Raw genomic sequence first — 5,919 nt, 5'->3', positions numbered from 1 at the left:
AATACAATAAATCATGTGAGTTCACCCTACTGCGAGTGTCAGTGTGGACACTGCTGAATCTGGCATCATATCCTGAAACCCAACATATCTATATTACTAAAAGTCTGATCTTGACCGTTTTGTCTCGCTGTGCTGTGATTTCCGAGAGAACGCCGGCACCTACGGCCGTGATTTTTGGCCACCTCGCTCAGAGCCCGTCTCCGCCTTCCTGGACTAGAGGATTTTTCCCATCGATGAAAAATCAGAGAGATATTAATGTTTTTTTTTAAATTGCCATTCTCTCTGCTGTTTCTGCTGGAGGGAGGGGGAGGGACTATAAAACCAGTGGAGTGCCTCACTCAGTCTCTGTAAGATGGAGGAAGCCAGTGGGTCACGTCTCTCTGAGCTCTGAATAACACTGAACACACGTCTACTCAACTGTGAGTGCCCTTAATGTGGTTTGAAAATGAAAATATGGTTGGTTTGAAGTAAAAAGGCACTGCCTGCAAATGGTTGTTTGGGGGGTTTGGGTTGAAGTGAAAAGGCACTGCTTGCAAATGTTTGTTTGCGGGGTTTGGGTTGAAGTGAAAAGGCATTGCCTGCAAATGGTTGTTTGGGGGGTTTGGGGTTGAAGTGAAAAGGCACTGCCTGCAAATGGTTGTTTGGGGGGTTGGGTTGAAGTGAAAAGGCATTGCCTGCAAATGGTTACATAGAAACATAGAAAATAGGTGCAAGAGGAGGCCATTCAGCCCTTCGAGCCAGCACCACCATTCATTGTGATAATGGCTGATCGTCCCCTATCAATAACCCGTGCCTGCCTTCTCCCCATATCCCTTGACTTCACTAGCCCCTAGAGCTCTATCTAACTCTCTCTTAAATCTATCCATGACAATAAAGGTATTCAATTCAATTCAATTCAATCCAGTGACTTGGCCTCCACTGCCCTCTGTGGCAGGGAATTCCACAAATTCACAACTCTCTGGGAGAAAAAGTTTTTTCTCACCTCAGTCTTAAATGACATCCCCTTTATTCTAAGACTGTGGCCCCTGGTTCTGGATGCGCCCAACATAGGGAACATTTTTCCTGCATCTAGCTTGTCCAGTCCATTTATAATTTTATATGTTTCTATAAGATTTTCCCCTCATCCTTCTAAACTCCAGTGAATACAAGCCTAGTCTTTTCAATCTTTCCTCATATGACAGTCCCGCCATCCCAGGGATCAATCTCGTGAACCTACGCTGCACTGCCTCAATCACAAGGATGTCCTTCCTCAAATTAGGAGACCAAAACTGTACACAATACTGCAGATGTAGTCTTACCAGAGCCCTATACAACTACAGAAGAACCTCTCTACTCCTATACTGAAATCCTCTTGTTATGAAGGCCAACATTCCATTAGTTTCTTCACAGCCTGCTGTACCTGCACGCCAACTTTCAGTGACCGATGTACAAGGACACACAGGTCTCGCTGTACCTCCCCCTTACCTAACCTAACCCCGTTGAGATAATAATCTGCCCCCTTGTTTTTGCCGCCAAAGTGGATAACCTCACATTTATCTATATTATACTGCATCTGCCAGGCATCTGCCCACTCACTCAACCTGTCCAGGTCACCCTGCAACCTCGTAACATCCTCTTCACAGTTCACACTGCCACCCAGCTTTGTGTCATCCGCAAACTTGCTAGTGTTGCTCCTAATTCCCTCTTCCAAATCATTAATATATATGGTAAATAGTTGCGGCAAGTTGCGACATCGTATAATGTCACTAGATAAATATTAGTCTTAATAAACCTTCCTTACAAGATCTGGCTTGCAAGTCTTGTGAGTGACTATCAGAATCAAAACTTGATATACCATGTAATTGAGAAATTTGTTTGGCTCCTTGGGAGGGTATCTGTGGCAGGGCATCGGAAAGCACAGTGATGGTAGAAAAATACTTGACTAATGGCACAAAGTGTAAGATGTAGCCACTGAATAGGAAATGTATCTAATGATGAGTATCAACTGAATTTATATCACTATACTTTGGTTGGGCAATTGTCATAACTGACAAATGTTGGCTGCATAAGATGGTGGATTTGTGCCCCTCCCAGCTGAAATTTCCAATATCATTCACTCCTTGGCACTTTTCATTTAGGTCTTCCTGTATGCAATTCTCTCCTCGTTGTTATTCAAAGGTGTAGCAAAAAGAAAATGATCTGGCATTATATTAATGCAACTGCAAGAGCTAGTTTATATCTAAGTAATAGCTTAAACTAGTCGGGCAGCAAAATATCTTAATGCATTGAAAGTGTGATAGCTGTGCATTTAATGTGACTTCCACTGCATATAATTGGGGGAGGAGAAAAGAGCATGATTTCTATGACATTGCATCAATCTTAAAAAAACACAAATACTGTAAATATTCAGAAGTTCAGGCAGCATCTGCAGAACGGTAACTGAGCTGATGTTCCAGGTCAATCGTTAGGTCATCAGAACTAATAAAAGTTAGAAATCAAGCAGGTTTTAATTGTAGACAAAGACTGGAGGTGGTCATGGGTAATGCAGCATGGAATATCCGTCTAAAGGGCCTGTCCCACTTGGGCATCATTTGCGAGTCACGCAGGTGGCGCGTGAATATTATGTGAATCCCAAAATCCTGGGGCGCCGCGCATGACCGCGCATCAATGCCTATGCCACCACACCTCACCACTTGCCATGCGCGCGTAATGCATGCCATGCGCACATCACCTGCGCGTCACAATGCGTGTGTCGTGACGCGTATATGATGTCGCGTAAATGACGCCCAAATTACGCCTAAGTGGGACAGGCCCTTAACTCACTAAGTTCATGCCAGGCATAAGGATGTTATTTATACTAAGCCCTTTTTCCAGCAATTGATTGATTGGAAGCTGCAGCATTGAAACATGCCCTGCAGCCCACTGAGTCTACACCAACAATTAAAAATCCATTCACATTAGTTCAATGTTATTTCACTTCCTCATCCAAACCCTGCACACAGGGGACAATTTTACAGAGGTCAATTAACTTACAAACCTGCACATTTGGGATGTGGTAGGAAACCTATGTGGTCACAGGGAGGACATGCAAACTCCACATAGGCAGTACCTGAGGTTAGAATTAAACCTGGGTCTCTGGTGCCAGCAGCTCTACCAGGTGCACCTCCAATCCGCCTACTGTTGTAGCCTTCTACTCCATGGACTGGCCTCCAAATGAATAGCCTTCGATAAAGTGGAGACCAAGATAATCTCAATAACAGAAGAAGGGAGGGTGCTGGCTGAGAGGGTGTGGCGAATGCTTGCTCCAGAGGAGATGTGAATAGGAGAAGAATGGGGACTGTGGAATGAGAAAGAAAATAAATGTTAGAACCGTGACATACAAAGCACACCATTTGCTAGAAATCTGAAATAAAAGAGAATGCTGGAAATACCCACTTGGTTAGCCAGCATCTGTGGAGAGAGAAACTTGAAGCTAACATTCCAGGTTGATAATCTGGCCAATTCTTGAAACAAACTGGAAAGTTTGATCATCTGAAATGGTTGACTCCTGATATGACTGATAGAAAGATGGGATATTGTTCCTTGAGATGACCCAGCTTTAAGAATAGTTCAAAAAGCTATTCTTGGATCTAGTGATCGTCATTTTTAGACTCTCATATCTTCTCCAGAACAAGGGGTCACAGTTTAAGGATAAGGGGGAAATCTTTTAGGACCGAGATGAGGAAAACATTTTTCACACAGAGAGTGGTGAATCTCTGGAATTCTCTGCCACAGAAGGTAGTTGAGGCCAGTTCGTTGGCTATATTTAAGAGGGAGTTAGATGTGGCCCTTGTGGCTAAAGGGATCAGGGGGTATGGAGAGAAGGCAGGTACAGGATACTGAGTTGGATGATCAGCCATGATCATATTGAATGGCGGTGCAGGCTTGAAGGGCCGAATGGCCTACTCCTGCACCTATTTTCTATGTTTCTATGTTTCTTCCTGATGGCGGGAGTTAAATGAGAGCATGGCCACTGTTGTGTGGTTTTTGATTATATTGGCTACTATTTAGAGGCAGCACCTCCTGTAGATCCCTTTGACGATGTGGAGGTCTTCACCTGTGATAGACTGGGCCATGTCTACCACTCTCTGTAATCTTCGATCTTGGGCTTGCGAGTTGCTGAACCAGGTCGTTATGCAACCAGCCAATAGACTCCCTACCTTACACCTGCCAAAGTTGAAGGTATCTCCTCAATATTCTGAGGAAGCAGAGGTGTTGTTGTGCATCAATATGCTGGGGCCAAGGCAGATCTTCAGAGATGTGAATCCCAGAAACTGCTGGACATTGCCAGAATTTTTGCTTTTATTTCACAATTCCAGTTTTTTACTTTCTGTATCTAGTTTTGGCTTTATTATCAACTTCGTCCACTACCACATAAATATTTTGCCAGGGCAAAACGCACCTGACGTGCTTAGCATTTATTGATCCTCAGTAGTGCTGCAGGAAGAAGACCGGTTGTAAACTTAATTATTTGTCTTTGTTATAGGAGGAATTCAATATCAGACCTTGGTGAGACCAAACTTGGAGTATGGTGTGCAGCACTGGTCTCTTTGCCTGAGAAAGGATGCACCTGCCATAGAGGATCTATGGTGAAGATTCACTAAATTGGTACCAGGTATGATGGATTTGCCACGTGAGGGGAGAATGAATATATGAAGACTATATTCTCCAGAGTTTAGAAGAAACTCTTTAGAACAAACTAGGGTAGGAGTAACACAGTGAATGGCAGAGACCTGGAGAGTGTTGCAAAACAAAGGGACCTGGGATTACAAGTACATAATTCCCTGAAAGTTGGGTCATAGGTGGACAGGATGGTGAAGAAGGCTTTTGGGCTGCTGGCTTTTATTAGTGAGTGCATTGAATATAGAATTTGGGACAGTACAGTTGTACAAGTCAGTGATGCCGCACTTGGTGTATTGTATATGACATTGGTCACCCTACTAAAGGAAAGTCCCTATCAAGCTGAAAAAAAGCATAGGAAAGATCTACAAGGATTTTGCCAGGATTTGAGATATTTAATTATAGGGACAAATTGGGCAGGCTTTGAATTTATTTCTTGGAGTGTGGGAGACTGAGGGCTGAACTTATAGCGTTGCATAAAATCATGAGGGGCATAAATAAAGTAAAAGCACACAGTCATTTACCTAAGGTTGCAGAATTAAGAACTGGAGCACATAGGTTTAATGTAAAGGTGGAAAGATTTAATAACAACCAGAGTGGTAACTTTTTCACGCATTGGGTGGTACGTGCATGGACCGAGCTGCCAGAAGTGGTTGAGACGCTGCAATAATAAAATGTAAAAAAACATTTGGATATGAAAGGATCAGAGGGACATGGGTCAAATGCTGGCAAATGGGACTAGCATAGTCGGCTGTCTTGGCCAGCAATGACAAGTTGGGCCAAAGAGTCTGTTTTCATGGTGTATACCTCTCTCTCTAATAAGAGGTGAACATTGAAAATTTTAAACTACTTTCAGATCTCAACAGGCCAGATGTAGGGATGTTTCAACTGGATGAAGAGACTATGACCAGGGGGAGTGGTCACAGAAAAGTACTAGGCCATTTAGGATTGAGATAAGAAGACATTTGGTCTCCTGAACCATGCTTTTGACTATTGTTCAGTTTTCTATTCCCTCCACTAATTGGTATTTTGCAGTGGTTGGACAAGTTAAATAATGTCCACAAGGATCCACTAAACCTTCCAATGCCAATCTTAGCCAGGTGATAACATTTATAATTGTGTTTTGGACTATTGTGCAATAGTTTTCTTTTCCTGTAAAAAAAAAAACCTTTTCAATTCGATATTATACTAGACTAAGTGGGACCCATTGGGTCCCAGCATCACACAGGAGGGCTGGTCATCCAACACAATATTCCACCTCTCCACCAATTCTAATATTGG

This window comes from Amblyraja radiata, chromosome 11, assembly GCF_010909765.2.
Source record: "Amblyraja radiata isolate CabotCenter1 chromosome 11, sAmbRad1.1.pri, whole genome shotgun sequence".
In the NCBI taxonomy this organism is placed as follows: domain Eukaryota; kingdom Metazoa; phylum Chordata; class Chondrichthyes; order Rajiformes; family Rajidae; genus Amblyraja; species Amblyraja radiata.
This window is presented reverse-complemented; position numbering follows the sequence as displayed.